Source organism: Lithobates pipiens, unplaced genomic scaffold (assembly GCF_037356315.1).
Source record: "Lithobates pipiens isolate NorthernLeopardFrog02 unplaced genomic scaffold, aLitPip1_a1.2 Scaffold_30, whole genome shotgun sequence".
NCBI classification, from domain to species: Eukaryota; Metazoa; Chordata; class Amphibia; order Anura; family Ranidae; genus Lithobates; species Lithobates pipiens.
In genome coordinates this window covers 181380919-181406796 of record NW_027507791.1, presented here as the reverse complement: position 1 = coordinate 181406796, position 25878 = coordinate 181380919, and the positions used below count along the sequence as shown (strand labels likewise).

The window sequence follows — 25878 nt, the reverse complement described above, 5'->3', positions numbered from 1 at the left end:
ACCAGTCCTTAAAAGAACTTTTGTGGACCTAATAGCTAGCGATTTAGGTCACTGCAGTCTCTCCCTGCCCCACACAGCAACCTCTCCCTATAGTGACATACGAAAGAATGTAAAATGGCCGCCGGATCGGGTCTATTTATAAGTTAGGGGGAATGTCCAAGTGTCCATGTGCTGTAATGTCTCAATTGGCTGTCTTGTACCACATGATGGATGTTCCATCATAGGTCAAAGTTCTTTTACACAGTAAACACGGAAGTCCGTCGGGCGAACAGCTGCAATAGTCCGCCCGATCGGGCGGACCGCGAACAGCCAAAATTCGCCGCGAAACGACCGCCGGGCGAACCGTTCGGCCATCCCTATCAGTCAAATATGGCGACTGAAAAAAGGCACCACAGAGGGGAAAACACAAGGGCATTCGCTCTCCATGGCAACCCAGCCTTTCATTTATTAAGATAATAGAGGAAGTCAGTTGCTATGGAAACTAAAAGAAAAAGCACAACAGAAGGAGTAACACACACAGGTTTTTGCTCTCTAGGGCAACCAGGCCATTCATTTATTAAAGCGGAGTTCCACTCATAAAAGGAACTTCCGCTTTTTGGAATCCTCCCCCTCCTCCGGTGTCCCATTTGGCATCTTTCATGGGGGAGGGGGGAGCAGATACCTGTATAATCCAGGTATTTGCTTCCACTTCCGGGCATAGATCGCCGCAGTATCCTTGGATATTTATGCAATGTCCAGCACCTCTACAGTCCCCCGCCACCCCCCGTGCTGTCTTCTGCAGCAGGGACCAGTGGGATCGCGCAGTGCGACTTGCGAATGTGCAGTAGTGAACCAGACTGTGAAGCCACAAAACTTCACTTCCTGATTCCCTTACCAAAGATGGCGGCGAGGGACAGATCGGCTTCGGGTGCCGACATCGCAGGCGCCCTGGACAGGTAGGTGTCCATATCTTAAAAGTCAGCAGCTGCAGTATTTGTAACTGCTGACTTTAAAAAAAATAAGAAAAAAAAATTAGCGGAACTCTGCTTTAAGATAATGAAGAGAGTCAGTTGCTATGGAAGTTAAAAGATCACAATATTGCTTTCATTTATTAGAAAAGCGGGAGTTTGCTGTTATGGTAATTAAAAAAAAAAGAAGCACCACAGAGGGGTAAACACAAGTTTTCACTCTCCATGGCAACCAAGCCTTTCATTTAGGATAATAGAGGTAGTCAAGTCACTATGGCAACTGAAAAAGGCACTACAGAGGGGTAAACACAAGGGCACTCCCTCTCCATGGCAAACCGGCCTTTCATTTATTAATATAATAGCGGGAATCTGTTACTATGGCAACTAAAAAAAAAAAGTAAAACAGGAGTAAACCCACGTTTTTGCGCTCCATGGCAACTAGGCATAACATTCCTTTCATTTATTAGGACAGTGATGCCGAACCTTGGCACCTCAGATGTTTTAGAACTACATTTCCCATGATGCTCATGCATTCTGCAGTGTAGTTGAGCATCATGGGAAATGTAGTTCCAAAACATCTGGGGTGCCAAAGTTCCCCATCACTGTATTAGGCTCTTAGAGGGAGGCAGTTGCTATGGCAACAAAAAAAAAAGCACAACAGAGGAGTAAACACACAGGTTTTTGCTCTCCATGGCAACCAGGCCTTTAATTTCATGTTGTGAAGTGCTGCGCAAACTGTTGGCGCTATATAAAACCTGTATAATCATAATAATAATAACTTATTAGGATGATAAAGGGGGGAAAAAAGCCCCACAGAGTGGTAAACGCAAGATTTTGTGATCTCCATGGCAACCCGTCACAACAATCCCTACATTAGAATAGAGTGAGGCAGTTGCTATAGCAACTGAAAAAAAAAGGCACCACAGAGGGCTAAACACAAATGATGGCCCCTCAAAGAAAGCGGTCACTTCCAGTCATGAAGAAAGCAGTCAATTCCAGTCATGAAGATTTCTATTCCTCCAGAATGTTCCGTCCATCTGCGAACAAACAATAAACAGAGGGACGTGTCATCCCTCACCGATGTAAACATTGCGTTTTCCAGGATTAGGAGACATAAAAGTAAAGCCTTTGAATAACCATTTCCATCTCCGGAATGAAAACATTGTCTGTCCCCTCTCTTACCCAACAACCATTTTAATGGGCTTTAAAAACAATAAGCAGCTGTGTACAGAGCCTGGCCTCGGGCCTACATCTACCTGAGAGCCTGGCCAGATTTCAGCTCAGCCAGCTTGCTCCGTGAGGGAGGCTGAAGATGAACAGCTGGGATTTTATAAGACTGATCCCTTCTTATATAACATCAGCCAACGCGGTTTTAACACAAAATCCCGGACGCTAATCACGCGACGACTAAAGTTACGCCTCTAAGAAACATCTGGAGCCCTGCGAAAAAGAACACGAAATTCGACTTAATGTGTAAAAGTTAAAAGCTGACCATACATATTACAAACTAATTGTAAAATCTTTAACTGTGTAAAGACCAGGGATCTGATTGGATACATATTTAGTGTTCAAAGGGCTCAAGGCTGTGAAAAAAGTCGTTTTCACAGATCTGAAGCGGGGTATAGTGTTTTATATGGGCCCATCCACACAACTGTTTAACCACTTACAGACCGCCCCCCGCAGTTTTACGGCGGCTGTTTGAAGGAGGATATTGTTGTTATGGCAGCAGATAGCTGCCATAACTCTGGTATCCCCTTCTTCAGCGGACAGTCTGCTACAGGATAAAAGTGGTCCCTGCGGAGGATTCCCTGGTTGAGAATCACTGGCCTAGGCTATAAGAAGATTGCCAAGACCCTGAAAATGAGCTGCAGCACGTCGACAAAGACCATACAGCAGTTTAACAGGACAGGTTCCACTCAGAACAGGCCTCGCTATGGTCCACCAAAGGAGTTGTGTGTACGTGCTCAGCTTCATATCCAGAGGTTGTGTTTGGGAAAAAGGAAAATTTATATCAAATACTTACCGTAATTTTCCTTTCCTGATGGACTCCATGGCAGCCTACGTATGGGTTAATCCCCGCCTCTCATACCTCATAGGACCCCACTCCCATAAATCTTTGCTTCTGAACAGAGGCTGTGTTCCGTAACTTAGCCTACTCCAGCAAATGGGAGGGAACTCCTGCTGCCATGGAGTCCATCAGGAAAGGAAAATTACGGTAAGTATTTGATATAAATTTTCCTTTTTCCTGACAGACTCCATGGCAGCCTACGTATGGGAAATAACTAGCCATACACACCCGGGTGGGAAATTGCTGGTTAACAGAAAAAAGGTTTAATTGGCACCGTCAACAGATAAGACATGTAAACCAAAATTAACCGACGATAAAGAAGCCGGCTCAACACAATAATGTGTCATAAAGGTATTGATTGATGACCATGAGGCCGCTTTACAGATTACTTCTGGAGAAACATGACGAGCAGCCGCCCATGATGTTGAAACGCTCCTGGTAGAATGAGCTGTCACCGCCTCTGGAGGAGCCAAACCCTTAGCTTTATAAGCCCCTTGAATAGCTTGAACAATCCAAGCTGCAATGGTTCTTGAAGAAGCACGCGATCCCTTATTCTTTCCATGGAAGTAAACAAAGAGATGGTCAGAAGTCCGAAAAGGAGCCGTGGATTCTAAATACTGTTTTAGAACTTCTCCAACATCTAAAGGATGAATGTTAGAATCTCCGGAAGTCCGAAAAGTAGGGAGAACAATCTCCTGGTTCTCATGAAATACAGATGTGACCTTAGGAATTGACCCTAACATGGGAACCAAGACCACACGATCCGGGAAAAACGTCAGAAAGGGTTCTTTGCAACCCAGAGAGCTGATCTCGGAGACCCTCTTGGCCGATGTTATAGCCACCAGAAAGGCAGTTTTGAGAGAAAGAGCCTTGATAGATGATTGAACCATATGCTCAGGTCTTTCCTCTGAAAAGGAATCCAGGACAAAAGGAAGATCCCATTTGGAGAATCTTGTTTTTTTCTGGGGTCTGAGTCTTATTGCTCCCCTGAAAAACTGTCTGACAAGACGGTGTTTGGCCCAGGAAACGCCAGTAAAAGCTGAAATTGCTGAAATTTGAACTCGTAAGGAACTCACTGATAGCGACAGGTCTAGTCCCGTCTGTAGGAAACCCAAAATGTCTTGAATCTTCGGATCACTACAGGAATTGCCAACGGAAGAAGTATAGTCAGCAAACTTCGCCCAAATTCTTTGATAGACTTTATTAGTACCTGGTCTTCTGGCATTCAGTAGAGTAGCGATGGCATTACTTGGACACCCTAATGCTTCCAACCTTCCCCTTTCAAGAACCAAACCATCAGATGAAGATGGGCCGGGCATGGGTGAAGAGATGTTCCTTGTAGCAGGAGATCTGCCCTGGAAGGGAGAGGAACTGGATCCCGAAAACTCAGCTGCATTAGGAGCGGAAACCACGGCCTGTTGGGCCAAAATGGAGCAACCGTCACCACCGTCACTTTCTCCCACCTGAGTCTCGAAAGGAATCGTAGGATGACCGGGACTGGGGGAAAGGCATAAGCCGTGCGAAACCTCCACTGATCCGTCAGTGCATCCACACCGAAGGCCTGAGGACAACGACACCTCGTATAATATTTCTCCAGCTTGAAATTGCACGGGGAGGCAAATAAGTCCACTTCTGGCAGGATCCCCAGAGACAGAATCCATGTGAATATCTCGGGATGGAGAGACCACTCGTTGTTGTCCAGGGAGAACCTTGATAGGAAGTCCGCCTGGACATTCTGAATTCCGGGGAGATAAACAGCCGTCAGATTTGACAAGTTCATCTGAGCCCAAGACATGATTGGACTCACTTCCCTCAGCAGAGAGAGACTGCGGGTGCCTCCTTGTCTCTTGATATAAGACACTGCCGTCGTGTTGTCCATCCTTAGGAGAACCGAGGTCCCCGAAATCAGGTGAGAAAAGGTCTGAAGAGCCCGGAGAGCAGCACGAAGCTCTAGAACATTGGATACTACCTCTTGGGCTGGAAATTCCCACACGCCCTGGGCTATTTCTGACAGACACAGGGCGCCCCAGCCCTTGTTGCTGGCGTCCGTCGTTACTGTGATCCAAGAGACGGGAGCTATGGAATGGCAATTTAGGAGGTTCTTTCGTTGGAGCCACCAGAAGAGACTCTCCCGCATGGAGGGGGTTATCCTGACCAGATGGTCTCGAGACCCCTGGTCCCATTGTAGAAGAAAACCCTTCTGAAAGGGACGCATCCTCCATTGTGCCCACTTTACCAATTCTTCCTATATTCCCGACCAGGCCTGTAACGGCGAGCATCTCTAGCACGCTCTTGTTCTTGTCTGGGCTGAACTTTCCTCTGACTCAAGAGGCGACGATCCTGGGGTAAGAACCCTGATTTACCCCCAGTAGCACGGGAAATGGCAGAATCAAGTTTATTCCCGAAGAGGGAGGGTCCCTCAAAGGGAATCTTACACCATGCCTGTTTAGAGGCAGGATCTGCAACCCACGGACGAAGCCACAGAGCGCGCTTCGCAGTAACTGAGGAGAGCATGACACGTGCCACTAGGCGGATAATATCCAGGGATGCTTCACCCAAAAAGACTGATGCTAACTTCAGTTCATGTATTGGCGAATTCTGGATAAGTTCTTCCGAAACGCTTCCCAAAGTCGCACCAACATCATCCGTCCAAGACTCCATGGCTTTAGATAATGCTGCAAGAGCCAGAGCTGGCTTACAAGCCATGCCTGCGGTGATATAAATGCGCTTCAGGTCGGTGTCAATCTTCCTCTCTAAACCATCCTTGAACGAAACGGTATCTTCAAGAGGGAGTGTAACATGTCTGACTAGACGCATTAGAGCCGCATCAATAAGAGGGGCTGAATCCAGATATTTAACGTCCTCGCTTTTAAACGGGTACATTTTGGCAATCTTGGAAATTAAAGAGTTCTTCCTCTCCACTTTCCCCCATTCGTCTGAAATAATCTCACGAGCTCACCCAAGAAGGGGAAATTCGGGCGATCCTTCTTAAGGTGCTTAAAGTACTTCCTCTGTTTAGAGGGTGCTTCAACTGGATCTTCCCATTTTAGAGCATCCTTGACTGCTCTGACTAACTGCGGGACAAGAGAAAAATCAAAACCTGCAGTTGATTCATCAATCTCACTGTTCGAAGATTCACTTGGAGAGACACTGTGTCTGGAGGGACCCGGAATTACAGGGTCTGCATCTACATCGACAGGAGCTGTAACGGAAGGAGGGTTAAACATCCGATCAGACTCTGCTTTGTTCAGAGATTCTTGAACCACCTTCCTGACCAATGCTTCCACTTGCTGGTCTCCGGCTCCCCTTTCCTTCATAGCTCTGGAATAACAAGACTCACAGAGAGATTTACCCTCTGGAACGTGAGATTTACAACCCCAGCAGGCTTTCTCTGAGCGGCTGGAACGGTGGGTTGAATGACGACCAGATCCAGATCTTGATCTATGATGTCTGGAGGGTGATCTAGAGCGTCTAGAACTTGACGTAGACTGACGATGATGTAACCTAGACTGGTCAGTGTCTTTGCGTGCCGATAAATGACGTTCAGACCTAGAAGGGCTAAATAGAGAAGAAAAAACTACAGCAAGAAAACCAAAAGTAATTACCCAAAACAAACCCAGCAGAAGGAAATAATATTCCTACCTGCAGCGTAAGGGTTGGCCACTGGGGGGCGATGATACGTCCATAATGAGAAAGTCTGTATGCTGGAGAGATTCGAAAACACCATAAGCACCTGACAGGAATCAAATAGTAGAGCTCACTGGCGAACAGAACATACCTCCAAGCAAGACACACAGCACACCGGGAAGCTGCCTTTCTCTCGCAGAGCGATCCCAACCATAGCTGTATCTGACAGCTATTTAAATGTTGGCGCCGATGGTGACATCATCACGCCCCCCGGCGTCGGTCAGCGGAGTTCGCGCGCATGCACGATCACTACCCTTCGTTCGAAAACTGCGCATCGAACGTTCGCATTGTACGAATTCAACAATCATTCAAACGATCTGATCGTTCGAACTGTCGAACGAGGCGTGCGCCTGCGCAGAACGAACGGAAGAGGCGGCGGATTGGAACGCAAATGCGCTCCAGCCGCCATACGTACCAGGAAGTGGAAAAAAGGAAATGACAAACAACACACACAAACAGGCTGCCATAATGATAATGATTGAAAACAATACGATACCGCCACGGCACGATCCCGATCCATCCTGACTGGGGGTACTCCACCCACTGCACGCACGGGACATCAAAATAGAGGCCTCCTGCTAATAGCAAAGGATGTATGGCCAAATTGCCGCTTGCCTGCCAATGGCAGGTTAGTAAGCTCTTCATGGCATCGCATATATATCGCCCGTTTCCACCCGGCTAATAGCTGGGACTGCTGGAATCCATGATCACCCTCAGGATCTTCGTGCAAACAGGACTGGACCGGAACTCTTCATAAGGTAAGCAAACACCTTGGTCCTAGGAGGAGGACAAAAAAGGAACACAGTCTCTGTTCAGAAGCAAAGATTTATGGGAGTGGGGTCCTATGAGGTATGAGAGGCGGGGATTAACCCATACGTAGGCTGCCATGGAGTCTGTCAGGAAATAGACGTTTTACTACTTTAAATTTCCTAGCAAAAAAAAAATACAGATTTTTTTTTCCTGTAAACAACTAATGTCAGAAAAGGGCCTGGTGGTCTTAATATGGTCAACAGGCTAATCCCTCATGAATGTCATTTGTTATAAATCACGCCGGGACTCTGTGAATCCTCAGTTTTCTAGATAACTGACACAGGAGATTTTTTTTATGAACCGCAGTAAAAAGACATAGAATTATAGATGGCTTTATAATGGTTTCTGGAACAGCTGGGGAGCAAGAAATGAAGAAATGGAACTTCTTTTGCCACAAATAGAACTTTATATTGGTGGTATTTGATCACAAATCAATGCAGTTTTTATTTTTTGCGCTATTAACAAAAAAGAACTGACAATTCTGAAAAAAATATATATATATTTTACTTTCTGCTATAAAACAGCCAATAAAAAAAAAAGTAAAAATTCTTCATATATTTGTGCCAACTTTACTGTTTTGTTTTTTAATTCATTAAAGTGTATTATTTCAAACCAGACCGCCGTGCAAATACTGTGTAACATAAAATATTGCAACGGCCGCCATTTTATTCTCCGGGGTCTCTACTAAAAAAAAAATGGTAATATTTGCGGGTTCTAAGAAATTTTCTAGCAAAAAATACAGATTTTTAGACAACTAATGTCAGAAAAGGGCCTGGTGGTCTTAAAGTGGTTAACAGGCTAATCCCTCATGAACGTCATTTGTTACAAATCACGCCGGGACTCTGTGAATCCTCTGTTTTCTAGATAACTGACACAGGAGATTTTTTTTATGTACTGCAGTAAAAAGAAATAGGATTATGGATGGCTTTATAATGGTTTCTGGAACAGCTGGGGAGCAAGAAATGAAGAAATGGAACTTCTTTTGCCACAAATAGAACTTTATTTTGGTGGTATTTGATCACAAATCAATGCAGTTTTTCCTTATAAGGACCTTTGTGGAACTAGTAGGTTGTGATTAGCAGACTCTACCTCAGTCCCTATACTGATAAAGGACTGCTGCAGTATAGGGCAGCAGTCAGCAGTAGTGCACCTCAACCCTATATTGTGGACCTATACCAGTCCTTAAGGAATAGCAGACTGTACCTCAGTCCCTATACTCATAAAGGACTACTGCAGCAGAAGGGCAGCAGTCAAGTATAATATTCTTTCTATATTTGGAAGAAAGAATATTATACATGTACAAGCCTATTACCATACCAGTCCTGAAAAGAACCTTTGTGGACCTAATAGTAACAGCTACTGATTAAACTGACTGTCCCTCACTGCCACACACAGCTTCCTGCCTGTCCCTATTTAAACTGACAAAACACAGGCTGCTGCAACAATAACTTGAATAGCACTCAAAACTATATCCTGTTCTACTTTACCATACCAGTCCTGAAAAGGACTTTTGTGGACCTAATAGTAACAGCTAATGATTAAACTGACTGTCCCTGCTGCACACAGCGTCCTGTCCCTCTCTCTGCACTGACAAAAGACAGGCTGCTGCAACAATCACCAGCACAGCAGTGCCTTAAACCTATATCCTGAACTACACCTAACACCTATACCATACCAGTCCTTAAAAGAACTTTTGTGGACCTAATAGCTAGCGATTTGGGTCACTGCAGTCTCTCACTGCTCCACACAGCAACCTCTCCCTATAGTGACATACGAAAGAATGTAAAATGGCCGCCGGATCGGGTCTATTTATAAGTTAGGGGGAATGTCCAAGTGTCCATGTGCTGTAATGTCTCAATTGGCTGTCCTGTACCACATGATGGATGTGTCATCATAGGTCAAAGTTTTTTTACACAGTAAACACGGAAGTCCGTAGGGCGAACAGCTGCAATAGTCCGCCCGATCGGGCGGACCGCGAACATCCAAAATTCGCCGCGAAACGACCGCCGGGCGAACCGTTCGGCCATCCCTATCAGTCAAATATGGCGACTGAAAAAAGGCACCACAGAGGGGAAAACACAAGGGCATTCGCTCTCCATGGCAACCCAGCCTTTAATTTATTAAGATAATAGAGGAAGTCAGTTGCTATGGAAACTAAAAGAAAAAGCACAACAGAAGGAGTAACACACACAGGTTTTTGCTCTCTAGGGCAACCAGGCCATTCATTTATTAAAGCGGAGTTCCACCCAAAAAAGGAACTTCCGCTTTTTGGAATCCTCCCCCTCCTCCGGTGTCCCATTTGGCATCTTTCATGGCGGAGGGGGGAGCAGATACCTGTATAATCCAGGTATTTGCTTCCACTTCCGGGCATAGATCGCCGCAGTATCCTTGGATATTTATGCAATGTCCAGCGCCTCTACAGTCCCCCGCCACCCCCCGTGCTGTCTTCTGCAGCAGGGACCAGTGGGATCGCACAGTGCGACTTGCGAATGTGCAGTAGTGAACCAGACTGTGAAGCCACAAAACTTCACTTCCTGATTCCCTTACCAGAGATGGCGGTGCCTCCACCCGAGAGACAAGGGACAGATCGGCTTCGGATGCCGACATCGCAGGTGCCCTGGACCGGTAGGTGTCCATATCTTAAAAGTCAGCAGCTGCAGTATTTGTAACTGCTGACTTTAAAAAAAATAAGAAAAATTTTTTTGCGGAACTCTGCTTTAAGATAATGAAGAGAGTCAGTTGCTATGGAAGTTAAAAGAAAAAGCACAACAGAGGAGTAAACACACGTTTTTGCTCTCCATGGCAACCAATCACAATATTGCTTTCATTTATTAGAAAAGCGGGAGTTTGCTGTTATGGTAATTAAAAAAAAAAGAAGCACCACAGAGGGGTAAACACAAGTTTTCACTCTCCATGGCAACCAAGCCTTTCATTTAGGATAATAGAGGTAGTCAAGTCACTATGGCAACTGAAAAAGGCACTACAGAGGGGTAAACACAAGGGCACTCCCTCTCCATGGCCTTTCATTTATTAATATAATAGCGGGAATCTGTTACTATGGCAACTAAAAAAAAAAGTACAACAGGAGTAAACCCACGTTTTTGCGCTCCATGGCAACTAGGCATAACATTCCTTTCATTTATTAGGACAGTGATGCCGAACCTTGGCACCTCAGATGTTTTAGAACTACATTTCCCATGATGCTCATGCATTCTGCAGTGTAGTTGAGCATCATGGGAAATGTAGTTCCAAAACATCTGGGGTGCCAAAGTTCACCATCACTGTATTAGGATCTTAGAGGGAGGCAGTTGCTATGGCAACAAAAAAAACAGCACAACAGAGGAGTAAACACACAGGTTTTTGCGCTATATAAAACCTGTATAATCATAATAATAATAACTTATTAGGATGATAAAGGGGGGGAAAAAGCCCCACAGAGTGGTAAACGCAAGATTTTGTGATCTCCATGGCAACCCGTCACAACAATCCCTACAATAGAATAGAGTGAGGCAGTTGCTATAGCAACTGAAAAAAAAAATGCACCACAGAGGGCTAAACACAAATGATGGCCCCTCAAAGAAAGCGGTCACTTCCAGTCATGAAGAAAGCAGTCAATTCCAGTCATAAAGATTTCTATTCCTCCAGAATGTTCCGTCCATCTGCGAACAAACAATAAACAGAGGGACGTGTCATCCCTCACCGATGTAAACATTGCGTTTTCCAGGATTAGGAGACATAAAAGTAAAGCCTGTGAATAACCATTTCCATCTCCGGAATGAAAACATTGCCCGTCCCCTCTCTTACCCAACAACCATTTTAATGGGCCCTACAAACAATAAGCAGCTGTGTACAGAGCCAGGCCTCGGGCCTACATCTACCTCAGAGCCTGGCCAGATTTCAGCTCAGCCAGCTTGTTCCGTGAGGGAGGCTGAAGATGAACAGCTGGGATTTTATAAGACTGAAGACTTGTAAACACGTCTGTGTCCCACTTTTCCCTTCTTATATAACATCAGCCAACGCGGTTTTAACACAAATCCCCGGACGCTAATCACGCGACGACTAAAGTTACGCCTCTAAGAAACATCTGGAGCCCTGCGAAAAAGAACACGAAATTCGACTTAATGTGTAAAAGTTAAAAGCTGACCATACATATTACAAACTAATTGTAAAATCTTTAACTGTGTAAAGACCAGGGATCTGATTGGATACATATTTAGTGTTCAAAGGGCTCAAGGCTGTGAAAAAAGTCGTTTTCACAGATCTGAAGCGGGGTATAGTGTTTTATATGGGCCCATCCACACAACTGTTTAACCACTTACAGACCGCCCGCCGCAGTTTTACGGCGGCTGTTTGAAGGAGGATATTGTTGTTATGGCAGCAGATAGCTGCCATAACTCTGGTATCCCCTTCTTCAGCGGACAGTCTGCTACAGGATAAAAGTGGTCCCTGCGGCGGATTCCCTGGTTGAGAATCACTGGCCTAGGCTATAAGAAGATTGCCAAGACCCTGAAAATGAGCTGCAGCACGTCGACAAAGACCATACAGCAGTTTAACAGGACAGGTTCCACTCAGAACAGGCCTCGCTATGGTCCACCAAAGGAGTTGAGTGTATGTGCTCAGCTTCATATCCAGAGGTTGTGTTTGGGAAATAGACGTATTACTACTTAAAATTTTCTAGCAAAAAAAAATACTGATTTTTTTTTCCTGTAAACAACTAATGTCAGAAAAGGGCCTGGTGGTCTTAATATGGTCAACAGGCTAATCCCTCATGAATGTCATTTGTTATAAATCACGCCGGGACTCTGTGAATCCTCAGTTTTCTAGATAACTGACACAGGAGATTTTTTTTATGAACCGCAGTAAAAAGAGATAGAATTATAGATGGCTTTATAATGGTTTCTGGAACAGCTGGGGAGCAAGAAATGAAGAAATGGAACTTCTTTTGCCACAAATAGAACTTTATTTTGGTGGTATTTGATCACAAATCAATGCAGTTTTTATTTTTTGCGCTATTAACAAAAAAGAACTGACAATTCAGAAAAAAATATATATATTTTTTACTTTCTGCTATAAAACAGCCAATAAAAAAAAATAAAAAAATTCTAATTTCTTCATATATTTGTGCCAACTTTACTGTTTTGTTTTTTAATTAATTAAAGTGTATTATTTCAAACCAGACCGCCGTGCAAATACTGTGTGACATAAAATATTGCAACGACTGCCATTTTATTCTCCAGGGTCTCTACTAAAAAAAAAATGGTAATATTTGCGGGTTCTAAGAAATGTATAATGGTTTCTGGAACAGCTGGGGAGCAAGAAATGAAGAAATGGAACTTCTTTTGACACAAATAGAACTTTATTTTTGTGGTATTTGATCACAAATCAATGTAGTTTTTATTTTTTGCGCTATTAACAAAAAGAACTGACAATTCTGAACTGTTTTGTTTTTTTAATTCATTAAATTGTATTATTTCAAACCAGACCGCTGTGCTAATACAGTGTGACATAAAATATTGCAACGACCGCCATTTTATTCTCCGGGGTCTCTACTAAAAAAAAAAAATGGTAATATTTGCGGGTTCTAAGAAATTTTCTAGCAAAAAATACTAATGTCAGAAAAGGGCCTGGTGGTCTTAAAGTGGTTAACAGGCTAATCCCTCATGAACGTCATTTGTTACAAATCACGCCGGGACTCTGTGAATCCTCAGTTTTCTAGATAACTGACACAGGAGATTTATTTTAATGTACTGCAGTAAATAGAAATAGGATTATGGATGGCTTTATAATGGTTTCTGGAACGGCCAGGGAGCAAGAAATTGAACTTTTTTTTGTTGTAGGCACAGATCAAGCGTTTGACTCGCTCGAGTAACAAAGCGGAGGGCAAGAGTCCAAGATGATGAAGAGAGAAGCTTAGAAGATGCAGAGCAAAGGCAGAGATAAAAATACGAGCAATGCTATATAGAGAAGAGGGCGTTACTGCTCTGAATTCCAAGAAATTTCCCAGGGCCATTACACAGCATCGCCAAAAGCATCCGCAGCCCTATAAAAGGAAATTTATAGAATTATTTTTTTACATTTTAAATTTACATGCAAATAAGACTAACATGATCAGAGTGTGTTAATGTTTTAAACCCCCTCCCCCACAAACCCTTTCCTCCCCATCACACCCTATTGCAAATGGTTTATTAAAAAAAACAAAAAACCCTTAACCACTTCAGCTCTGGAAGATTTACCCCCCCCCCCCCCCTTCAATCAATGGGAAGCACCTCCGATGCACCTGCAAAGGGCCTCGGCAGCGGTGCTTTTAACATTTTATTTGGCCTCTAGCGGTGGTTAAAAATGCCCGAAAAGCACCGCAAAATCGATAGTAAAGCCGCCGATTTACCGCCGATGTCCTCGCGCTGGCAGTGTGAAAGGGGTCTAAGTGGGGAAGTGTTGGTTGGACTTGTTGACTAAAGTTCCCTATTAGATTTTAATCTCCCAAGAGCAGGGCTCCTCCCCTGTGCAGACGGTCAGGCTTTCCAACGGAAAATGTGCGTTCGGATCTTGTTGTCGGAAAATCCGATCGTGTGTGGGCTCCATCGGATTTTTTACGTCGGATTTTCCGACACACGAAGTTTGAGAGCAGGATCTAAAATTTTCCGACAACAAAATCCGATCGCATAAATTCCGATCGTGTGTAGACAAATCCGACGGACAAAGTGCCACGCATGCTCAGAATAAACTTATTAAAATAAAGACACGAAAGCTATTGGCTACTGGCCCATTTATAGTCCCGACATACGTGTTTGACGTAACCTCGTTCAGAACGATCGAAAATTCGGACAACTTTGTGCGACCGTGTCAATGGCAACACAAGTTTGGGCCAAAATCTGTCAGAAAAAATCAGACGGATTTTGTGGTCGGAAACAATCTGACGGATTTTGCGGTCGGAATGTCCGACCATGTGTACAGGGCATAACCCTCTTGTTTTGAATTGTATTGTTGATGTATTGTCTCCCTTTATATTGTAAAGTGCTGCGCAAACTGTTGGCACTATATACACTCACTGGCCACTTTATTAGGTACCGGGTTGGACCCCCTTTTGCCTTCATTCTCCGTGGTATAGATTCAACAAGGTGTTGGAAACACTCCTCAGAGATTTTGGTCGATAGTGACATGATAACATCATGCACTTGCTGCAGATTTGTCGGCTGTACATCCATGATGAGAATCTCCCATTCCACCACATTTCAAATGCGCTCTATTGGATTGAGATCTGGTGAGTGTGGAGGCCATTGGATGAGATCTGGTGAGTGTGGAGGCCATTGGAGTACAGGGACCTCATTGTCCAGTGGTGAGATCATTGGAGCTTTGTGACATGGTGCATTATCCTGCTGGCAGGAGCGATCAGAAGATGGGGACACTGTAGTCATAAAGGGATGGACATGGTCAGCAACAATACTCAGGTAGTCTGTGGCATTTAAACAATGCTCGATTGGTACTAAGAGGCCCAAAGTGTGCCAATAAAATATCCCCCACACCATTACACCACCACCAGCCTGAACCATTGATACAAGGCAGGATGGATCCATGCTTTCATGTTGTTTACACCAAATTCTGACCCCACCATCTGAATGCAGCAACTGAAATCGGGACTCATCAGCAACTTTTCCCGATCTTCTATTGTCCAATTTTGGTGAGCCTGTGCGAATTGTAGCCTCGATTTCCTGTTCTTAGCTGACAGGAGTGGTACACGGTGTGGTCTTCTGCTGCTGTAGCCCATCTGCTTCAGTTCAATGTGTTGTGTGCTTACAGATGGTATTCTGCATGCCTTGGTTGTAACGAGTGGTTGTGTTGCTGTTGACTTTCTACCATCTAGAACCAGTCTGCCTATTCTCCTCTGACATCAACATTTTCCTCGACACAACTGCAGCTCACTGGATATTCTCTCTTTTTTTTGGGCTATTCTTTGTAAACCCGAGAGATGGTTGTGTGTGAAAATCCCAGTAGATCAACAGTTTTTGAAATACTCAGACCAGCCCGTCGGGCAAACATGCCACGTTCAAACTCACTCAAATCCCCTTTCTTCCCCATTTTGACGCTCGGTTAAACGGCAGCAAGTCATCTTTGCCACCTCTAGCTGCCTAAATGCTGCCATGTGATTGGCTGATTAGCAATTTTTGTTACCAAGCAATTGAACAGGTGTACCTAATAGAGAGACCCGTGAATGTAAATCCTTTATAAAAGAAATGTAATAAAAATAATAATACTAATAAAGCGGAACTAAAGGGTCCTTGACAGGACCGTTTTTAAGGCAGGGCAAAAGGGGCAGCTGCCCTGGGCTCTGTCATTGTTGTGGGGCCCAAAGCAGCTGCCTCATACTTGCCAATTATCCTGGTTTAAATTCCCTCACCCCTTGAGGTTTTAGTCCTGTGCTGTGTCCTGATATCTCAGTGTGAAGTGCTGCTACTAATGCTGCCCAGCTCTGCCCTATTGTTGTGTAAAGATGGCTCACCTGCAGACCCTGGGTTTACATGTACATTGCCGCCATTCATATGTAAATAGGGGCGGCCAGCAGCATTGATATGTATATCATGCCCCCCTGAGGTCATATCCACAGTAATCTCTAGCAACCAATCAACAAGCAGAAATCATGTGCTCTGACCTCTAGCAACCAGTCAGTGAGCGGTAACGATACACTGTAACCTCTGGCAACCAATCACAATAGCTGCCCGATCTGATTCAGTAAACTGATTTTGAGTCTAGCTGTTATTTATTGTATGTCTCAGAGGTGGAGAGCAAAACTGAATGGGGGGGGGCAAAGAAAAGTTTTGCCCAGGGTCCAATCAATATTAAAGACAGCCCTGGTCCCTGGCACCAGCATATTCTTCTGTGCGTCAGTTTTCAGCCATCTATATTGGCCGGTCCAGGATGAAGTCGCTCCTGCAGATGCCCAAGAGTGATATCATCCTGGCAAACAGGGATTGGGCCAGCTGCACGTGCACACCTCTGTTTACATGCTGGGGAAAGCCAAGAGCCAGCAGGTAGGTGTATTTTATTGCAGAAGATACATTGCATGACTTTTTCTGCAGTAAAGAGCCTACGGGGAGTTACACAGCCACCGCTGCAAACTATTTCCATTGGTTCCTGGCTTCTTCTGCCACCTATCACTTGCTGACATAATAGACCTCCTTTCCTTAGAAATTAGTGGGATTTTTCTACCCATTCGCAGGAGAAGCAATGTTCCAGCTAGAAGAGCTTGAAGCGGGCCACACAGCCTATATCTGGCATGCACATATAGTATAGTTCTCTTCCTCAGTGGCTGTGGTGGACAGTCTTTCCCTCTGGGTTGAATGGCGCTCATGTAACGACGAGCCCAGGCTTGCAGGAAGTGAATTGGATGTTAACTGGTCACCATTCAACCCCGGAGTAAGCACTTGGTCACTTCAAATACATCCATGTTATATAAGCCTAAAAGGTCCCATCAGTTGTCCATAGATGTGAATGCTATAGAGCAGCCTTTCTCAACCAGGGCTCCAAGGAGTCTTATTTTCTGCCTCTCAGAGGAATTCCCACTGGCACCATTGATCTTTTAGCTCTCTGTAAAGGGGGTAATTCTTCCCACTGACCACCAATGTAAGGAACATTCTTCCCACTGACCACTAATGTAAGCAGCATTCTTCCCACTGATCACCAATGTAAGAAGCAGTCCTCTCGGTGATCATCACACTAATATACCAGGAGTTGTAGATATAGTCATTTTTAACAGGGGTTCCCTGAGCCTAGAAAGTTTCTTTACTGGTTCCTCCATGTTACAAAAGTTGAGAAAGGCTGCTATAGGGGCTCCGTGCCTTAGCTGGGTCATGTGATCACAATCCTGGCTGCTTCAGGTTTACCCATCTTAGGTTTACCATACAATCTGGCAATGCAATCTCTGTACAATCAACTTCAGATTTACCAAAACTATGCAATATGAGGACCTACCCAATCTAATCAATCAGGCTCTTGCACTGCATACTTGTTGGTGGATCTAAAAGAGATTGTACAACCAGATAGTAACTTGTGTGGTGAGGAGTTTTAGAAGGGAAAAACAAGCAACGGGTCTAGGACAGCAACCATTACTTACAGTTCCAGGATGAGCACCATCTCGGCCTTGCTGGCGAAGACATCATACAGCTTCATGACATTGGGGGCTCGAGTTGCTGGAGGATGAAGACTTCTCGTTCTATCTGATCGCGTTCCTGGCCCAGGCGACTCCCTTTACATTTGCGGGTCTTTATGAACTTTCCTGCGTACAGACACCCCATAGTCTTCTCTTTGCATTTCCTCACCTCGCCAAAGTGACCACTGCAGACAGAGAAATAAGAATGGGAAACCACTGAGAGCTTTTTTCATAAGAAATAGAAAATGCTGTTAGTGGTTGCTGAGGATAGGATTCGTTTATTGTAGTGAACTTATCAGTGGGTGCTAAATGGTAAGTACATTGTAAATTTCTCAAAAAGGCATCTTCAGAAACAGAAACAGAAAATACCAACTCACATCTGAATACATTCTGTAGCACCCTCCTAGACAGAAGTTAGATTTAGTTGTGTTTTGATAGGTAAATTTAGTTACCACGCTATAGTCAGTGTGGCTGTATTGGTTTGGTAGGTAAAGCATATTCTGGTCACTGTAGTCAGTGAAGCTGCAACCTGCTAGTCAGGCCTTCTCAGTGTGTTTAGCTGCTTCCTGTCTGGTCTATAGCTTCCTCCATGTCCAGGGAATTTGAGAAGTTTCTGGATGATACTTTAGGTGTGGAGCTATGCAGATGCCAACATGAATATTGATAAAGCCCTGGCCTATCCCAGAGAAGCAAGCTCTGATGGCATGCTGGGAGATTGTATATACAGTATTCTGTGAGCACACTGAGCCTGGGGTCTTTTCCCAGAGTAGATTAGTCCAGCCTGGGGGGCACGCTGCCCTTCCTAGGTGGAAACTGCTGTTGGTGATACCTCAGGGGCTTAAATACTGAGACCAGGGAGCCAAAGAGAGCTGACTGAGGGGCCTGTCTGCTATCATGGGAAGGTTTCACTTGGAAGTTGGATGGAGGCTACTACCGTGTTTCCCCGAAAGTAAGACAGTGTCTTACTTTCTTTTTATCCCCAAAAGCCCCACTATGTCTTACTTTCGGGGTATGTCTTATATTAGAAAAAAATCCCAGCATGCAGAGCTGCACTGCGCTACAGAAGAGGACTACAAGTCCCAGCAAGCAAGGCGGCACTGCATTACAGAGGACTACAAGTCCCAGCATGCAAGGCTGCACTGTACTACAGAGGAGGCCTACAAGTCCCAGCATGCAAGGCTGCACTATGGAGGACTACAAGTCCAAGCATACAAAGCTGCTATGCTCAGCAGAGGAGAACTGTAAGCCCACACAGCCCGGTATGTTGGGACTTGTAGTCCTCCTCAGCTGCATCTTGCGGTTACATAATAAGAGCTGCAGAGAATCTCTTCACACCCCCCCCTCCCCCTCCCCCTCCTTGGTCTCTCTCTGTATGACCAGCACTGACCTGTACTGGGAGGACACAGAGCCAGTGACACCTGTCGGCAGTGATCCGACCCCTGGCGCAATAATCCCCTTCTCTGTGGTTGCGTCGCGCCGTTCTGATCAGTCTCGGGCAGCGGCTGTCACTCACAGCCGAGTAGAGTGAAGCCACCTCCCCCTCCTCTTGTATGGCTACACAGTGCTGTGTATGGAGGAGGAGGAGGAGGAGGAGGGGGAGGCGGCTTCAGTGAAGCCCCCTCCCCCTCCTTCTCCTTCATGGACAGCACTGTGTAGCCATACAAGAGGAGGGGGAGGCGGCTTCACTCTGCTCGGCTGTGAGTGACAGCCGCTGCCCGAGACTGATCAGAACGGCGCTGTCTCTTCAGTCGGAGGGGGAGGGCGCTGGCCTGGCACCCCCCCCAGGGTGTGGCACCCGGTGCGGCCCGCACCCCCCGCCCCACTCTTAGTACGCCACTGGAGGCGGCAATACCCCCGTGTTTCCCCGAAAGTAAGACATATGTCTTACTTTCAGGGTACGGCTTATATTAGCCGACCCCTCTGAAACTCCCGATACGTCTTACAATCGGGGGTGTCTTACTATCGGGGAAACACGGTAGCTGTCCTTGGGCTTTAGAGATCTTGGGGACCTCTCTGTGCTTTTGCTACCCCTCTGGTCAGAGGTATAGCTTGAAGCTCGTGGGCCCTGATGCAAAAGTTGACCTGGGCCCCACCCCCCCACTACTTCCAACATGCGTGCAGATACATCCACCGCACGTCAAGATACTCAAAGTGGCTTAAGAGTTTTGAGTTCCATGAGTTCCTCTTTACATCAAAGGACAGGGATTACCACTAGAGAATCAGAGGACAGGGACCCCTGGCAGGTCACTTGGCAGAGCTCCTTTCCCATCCCAGCACTGTATACAGCCCCCCCCCCCACACACACACTACACAGGGCTGAAATCACGGGTGGGTGGTACAGAGAATCCCAGCTGGTGACTAGAAGACAATGAGCAGTGTCATGCCCTCACCAGTGACATCGATCCCATCATGGCTACAGGACGGCACTCTCCTCCTCTTGCCTCGCTGAGCTCAGTTACCATTCCATATTGCCAGCACACAGCACAGACACTTCCCCATCCTGGGCTGTTTTCACCTCATGCTCCTCTCCATTGAGGAAACGGCTCACAGCTTCTCCACAGTCAATGGGAACACAGGGGTGTGGATGTCAAAGTAGAAGCCCAGTACTGGAGCATGGCTGTGGGGCCCTAGGGCAGATCGGAGCTGGATTTTGTGGAGGATATGATAATATGACAGGGAGCCTGCAGGGGCCCCCTGCAGCTAGGGGCAGGGTTGCAATTGTGACCCCTGCAACCCCTTATGCTACACCCATGCCTTTGGTACTATATAGTCAGCCATGGCTCTATTTAAAGGGCACACCGGCTGTCCTAAAAAGCATTGTCAACCTAATCGCCTACTTAATGGGACTCTGCTCTTGTGACTCTAACTACTACTACTACTAAGCTGAAGTCTACAGTTTGTTTCAAGGCCAAACATTACTATAGCCTGTTCCGAAGAAGTCCTCAGTTATACAAAGTTCTTGTTTTTTGGAGTATCCCACTACTACCCTCAAACCTATCCAAGTTTTCAAAAAATAAAAACCACAAAACAACCTAGACTGGTCATCAAATAAACATGTAAATGAGCCTGTGTGCCTGGCTGCAGGGCAAAGCCTGTGGGGAAGACCGGGACAATAATCCTGCGGCTTCTACTGGAGTAGCGCTATAATTCAATTGAATCAAAATAAAAGTTTGGCAAAGTCTTACATTTTTTGTTTTTTCTTTAGAATGTGGCCACAGCCTGAGTAGAAAAGCCTGTCCCCTTGCTCTGTGTGCAAGAAGTGGTCTATCTGCAGAAGTCTAACATACCCCATGTTGGGTCCAAGCTTGAGATCTCCAATCAGCAAAGTGCTTGCACCCCCTGCTAAGTCAGACCTCTGCAATCAACAAAGCTTTTGCTTTCTGCTAACTAGAGATCTCTAGCTCTAACTCAGCAAGGGGATGTATGCAGAAAGACCACTGCTTCCCAGAGTGCTATTTGGAACCTTTCTGCTGAGGATTTAGGGATTTGGGAGTGATCTCACGGATAGCGTTGGTCTCCAACAGCTGATCATGGTGATCACATCGGTTGGTTTACAAAACAAACCCACTTGCTTAGCATAAAGAAAATACTAAAATTTTCATAACAAAAAAAAAATATTATAAGCTCTTCAGTGTAAAATGCCTTTTTAAAAAAGTTTGCCTGCTGCTCTTTCATTCTCCAATCAGCAGGCTGGGGGGTGCTGATTGTAACATGACAAAATGTGGAAAATTGCAAGGGCTATGAAAACTTTTATCAAGGCACTGTAAAAGTGTGATGAAGGACTAGGCTATTCTATCTGGCAGGGGTGGCTGAAACACAAGACTAGGGTCACTTATCGGCCTCACAAACCATTATCACCACTTGTACCAGGCCCATGTTTCCCTACACAGGAAGGATGGGAGAAGGTTGATATAGACGATGGATGATAAACTACGTGGCGGAGGTTAGAAGTAGTGATAAACATTTCCTGTTTATAGGAAAGACTGTAACAAATCAGCTGAGAGATGGCGGTGATGTACTCTGCGCTGGATGTCCTCAACCAATCAGCAGGAACCATTTCAATTTTATACATAGAATATATTATTAAATCCGAACAGCATGCAGAAAAAAAAGTGACATATTCAGGGTCTAATGCTCATTAGGCTTAGGGGAATATAAAAATTACATTTATTAATTACCTTAGATTTAAAAAATGTAAAAATGTAAAATGTAAAATTTAAAATTTTAAAATGTTAAAAATGACCTTAACTTTAAATATCGCATGGCGCTTGTGTGAGCTGAATGCCCGGTGCGGTCAGATGGGGCAGAGGGTTAGTCCTTATTATGGATAAGCAAAATTGAGAGATTATAGCTCTCTGAAACTTAAGCAAAAATCTGATTTTAGGTTGGAGTCGACAGGGTATAAGCAAACAAAATAAAATAAATCAAGTTTTTCTTTTTTCTTTTTATTCTTCTTTCTTTTTTTTTTTAGTCCAACAGGCTCTAAATAGCTCCTGAGGGTTATGAAAGTTCCTGCCAACTATCCTGGATCAGTTCTCAATTTTTTTTTTCCTTTTTGAGCTTCATTTTTCACAGCAAGAAAAGGAAGTAAAAATAAAATCAAAGTGACTACACAAATCAACGACCAAAAGATACAAAATAAAAAAAAATTTGAAAAAAAAAACAAACAAAAAAAACAAACAAACACATTACTACATAATATATTTAGTTAAAAAAAAAAAAAAGAAAGAAAAAAAATCTTTAGAAATACATAGCACCTCCCCCCCCAACAAAAAGTAAGCTGCTCAATAATTTGAATTGAAACATTTTAAATTTGGCCATCAACGATATCGGTCATTTTACAACAAAATACATTTCATCCTAATCATTGCTGGTCCCCAGCCCTGTGCAAGCTATACTATAGATCAGGGGTCTCCGAACTATCCAAACAAAGGGCCAGTTTGCTGTGCTTCAGACTTTAGGGCAGGGGTAGGCAACCTCGGCCCTTCAGCTGTTTTGAAACTACAATTCCCATAAGACATTGCAAGACCCTGACAATCACAGGCATGACTCCTAGAGGCAGAGATATGATGGGATTGGTAGTTTCACCACAGCTGGAGGGCTGAGGTTGCCTACCCCTGCTTTAGGGGACCCGGACCGTGGCCAGTGGAAGTAGGAAATGTCACAGCATCAGTGGGAGTAAACAATGCCCCATCTTTGGTATTAGGGGATTTATCAGTGCCTCATTATTGGTGTCAGTGGGAATAATAGTGCCCCATTATTGGTGTCAGTGGGAAGAATCGTTTTCCCATCACTGGTGTCAGTGGGAGGAATGGCGCCCCATCATTGGTGTCAATGGGAAAATAGTGCCCCATCGATGGTGTCAGTGGAAAGAATAGTACCCCATCATTGGTGTCAGTGGAAAGAATAGTACCCCATCATTGGTGTCAGTGGAAAGAATAGTACCCCATCATTGGTGTCAGTGGAAAGAATAGTGCCCCATTATTGGTAATGTCAGTACAGGAATGAAGGCCCTATTGTTTGTGCCAGTGGGAGGAATAGTGCCCAAAGGGCCAGATAAAGGCAAGCAAAGAGCTGCATTTGGCCCCCAGGCCGCAGTTTGGAGACCATTGCTAAGGATGAATGCCATCACACGATAATGAAGCAAAGGGTTGCTCTTTACTTGCACTACAAAGTGAAGTTCACATTTTGGAGGTGATTTACTAAAACTCGAGAGTGCAAAATCCAGTGCAGCTGTGCATTAAAACCAATCGGCTTCTAAATTCAGCTTGTTCAATTAAGCTTTGACAAAAAAAAGACCTGGAAGCCGGTTTCTTTGCAGAGCTGTACCAGATTTTGCACCCTCTAGTTTAAAGCTGGTTATAGATGGAGCAATTTTGGAGCAGTTTTCAGGAAAGAAAAATTACTCAATTCCACCAGTCAGTGTTAATGGGGGAATCCCTATTGTATGAGGAGGTAATGAGGGTGCTAGAGAGAATGACATCTTGAGAGCATCCAGAGGGTAGAAGAGGCTCTGGAGAAGACTTGGAGACAAGCATTGGAGGAGGTGAATGGGAAGCTAGAGAGCAGGAGGTCTTGGGAGGCTCTATCTAGAGGATATGAGAAGCTATTGAGTAATCGTGGAGGTGAACATGGGAGGAGGTGATGAGGGTGCTAGAGAGAACAACGTCTTGAGAAGATTCAGAGGGTAAAAGAGACTCTGGAGAAGACTTGGAGACAAGCATTGGAGGAGGTGAACGGGAAGCTAGAGAGCAGGAGGTCTTGGGAGGCTCTATCTAGAGGATATGAGAAGCTATTGAGTAATCGTGGAGATGAACATTGGAGGAGATGATGAGGGTGTTAGAGAGAACAACGTCTTGAGAAGATCCAGAGGGTAGAAGAGGCTCTGGAGAAGACTTGGAGGCAAGAATTGGAGGAGGTGAACGGGAAGCTAGAGAGCAGGAGGTCTTGGGAGGCTCTATCTAGAGGATATGAGAAGCTCTTGAGTAATTGTGGATGTAAACATGGGATGAGGTGACAAGGGAGCTAGAGAGCAGGAGATCTTTGGAGGGGTGGAGAGGACATTTTGGGTATTGTTTTGTAACAAAGTTGGTGATGTAGATTGGGGCAGAGTCATGGATAGTTTTGTATGTTGTTAGTATTTAGAGTTTTATTTGTTTGATGATCAGAAACCAGTGGAAGGACTGGCAGAGGGGGTTAATGAACATTGGGCGGTTAAGGTGGATGACTGGCAGCATCATTTATGCCTCCATTGCCAAGCACCCAACTTAACACCGTTTTTGTATTTGTGCAATTTTGACATGTTTTTTAGCTACAAATCGCATTGTGTCAAATAACAGGTACCACTTCATCACAATAGTTACTTATTTTTCTTTTGCGATCTTCAGTATTTTTATTGGTAATTTACCAAAGCGACAAAAAAATGAGCCACACCTATCAGAGCCCTCGTGAGTATGTGGGCGGGTGTTGTAGGACGTTCTGCTCCTACGTCAACCCGTGCATTGCGTTCCGGGCCTGCTGCGGCGCGTGTTCACAATGTTGCCAGTGTTCCGAGATCTGTGACCGGGACTGCTGCCCGGATTGGTGCCCCAGAGCCGCCGATCTGAAGGACCCCACTCAGATCACAGGGCTTGACCATTTTGACGCCGACGACAAAAGAGCCGGAGGGCTGAAGGAGAGGGGCTGGTGGGCCAAATCCAGCTTCTTTGCGTTCCTGATGGGCTTGTCCTCATCAGCATCTACGGCTATCTGGTGATCTTCTACAAGAGCTACAACATCTACTTCTGCATCTACTCCACCATCGCCATGGGCTTCTTCCTCTGCATCGGCATGGCCTTCTCCATCAAGATCCGGGTCACCGTCTTCTTGATGATGCCCCATCTCTTTTCTGGTGAGTTTCTAGAAGTCTTCAATAGGTTTTGGGTTTTCGTGATACGTTTTTAAGAGTTCCAGTGGCATTCTTTTTCCTCTTTTTATTTTTTTGGGTTTTGAGACTTAAAAACACTTTATTTTCATTAGGACAATGTGCACCTTGGTGCATTTTCATGCGTTTTGAAGCAATCCGGTGCAGGTTGCACTTCTGTTAGAAGCACTGGTGTGAACCAGGGTAGGGTTGCCACCTCATCCCTCTGAACACATATTAATTACACGGGTTCTGGGGCTGATTAAGGTGTCCGTTTAGTAAACTTTGATAAGCTGAGATCAGGATGATCTCTGCTTATCTCAGAGCATTGCAGGTTTAATATACCGAGATGAGTGCTGGAGAACTATTTTTTCTCTTCTCATCTCAGAACACAGAACGGCTGCATTGACTGCAACAGAAACGGCATGTTTAGTAAACAGAGATGCCACTTTATCTCTGTGCTTCTCTTTCAAGTTCTCCTTTCTGGCTTCTCCAGCCCAGAGGTGGAGATATCAGGAGATCTCTGCCAGAGAATAGCTTCTTCCTTCTCCCATGGCCAAAAATGAAAGTAAAAACTTTCTTAACTGCAGTGAAAAATACACCAACAGCAGGTTACAAATACATTAACTATACAATTACACACAGAGATTATATATATACAGTGGTGTGAAAAAGTGTTTGCCCCCCTTCCTCATTTCCTGTTCCTTTGCATGTTTGTCACACTTAAGTGTTTCGGAACATCAAACCAATTTAAACAATAGTCAAGGACAACACAAGTAAACACAAAATGCAATTTGTAAATGAAGGTGTTTATTATTAA

The 25878-nt window shown here is 44.9% G+C and overlaps 1 pseudogene across 1 annotated transcript in view; it reads right to left on the bottom strand.

Moving 5' to 3' along the window:
* The window catches only part of LOC143943399 (death-associated protein kinase 2-like), a 112156-nt pseudogene extending 87120 nt beyond the window's left edge, over nt 1-25036 (bottom strand). Inside the window, exons 1-2 of the transcript XR_013264931.1 lie at nt 24792-25036; nt 17621-17841 (exon numbers count right to left, since the gene is read on the bottom strand). The product of XR_013264931.1 is annotated as a death-associated protein kinase 2-like (transcript). The remainder of the gene's footprint in view (nt 1-17620; nt 17842-24791) is intronic.
* Between the last annotated feature and the right edge of the window lie 842 nt (nt 25037-25878).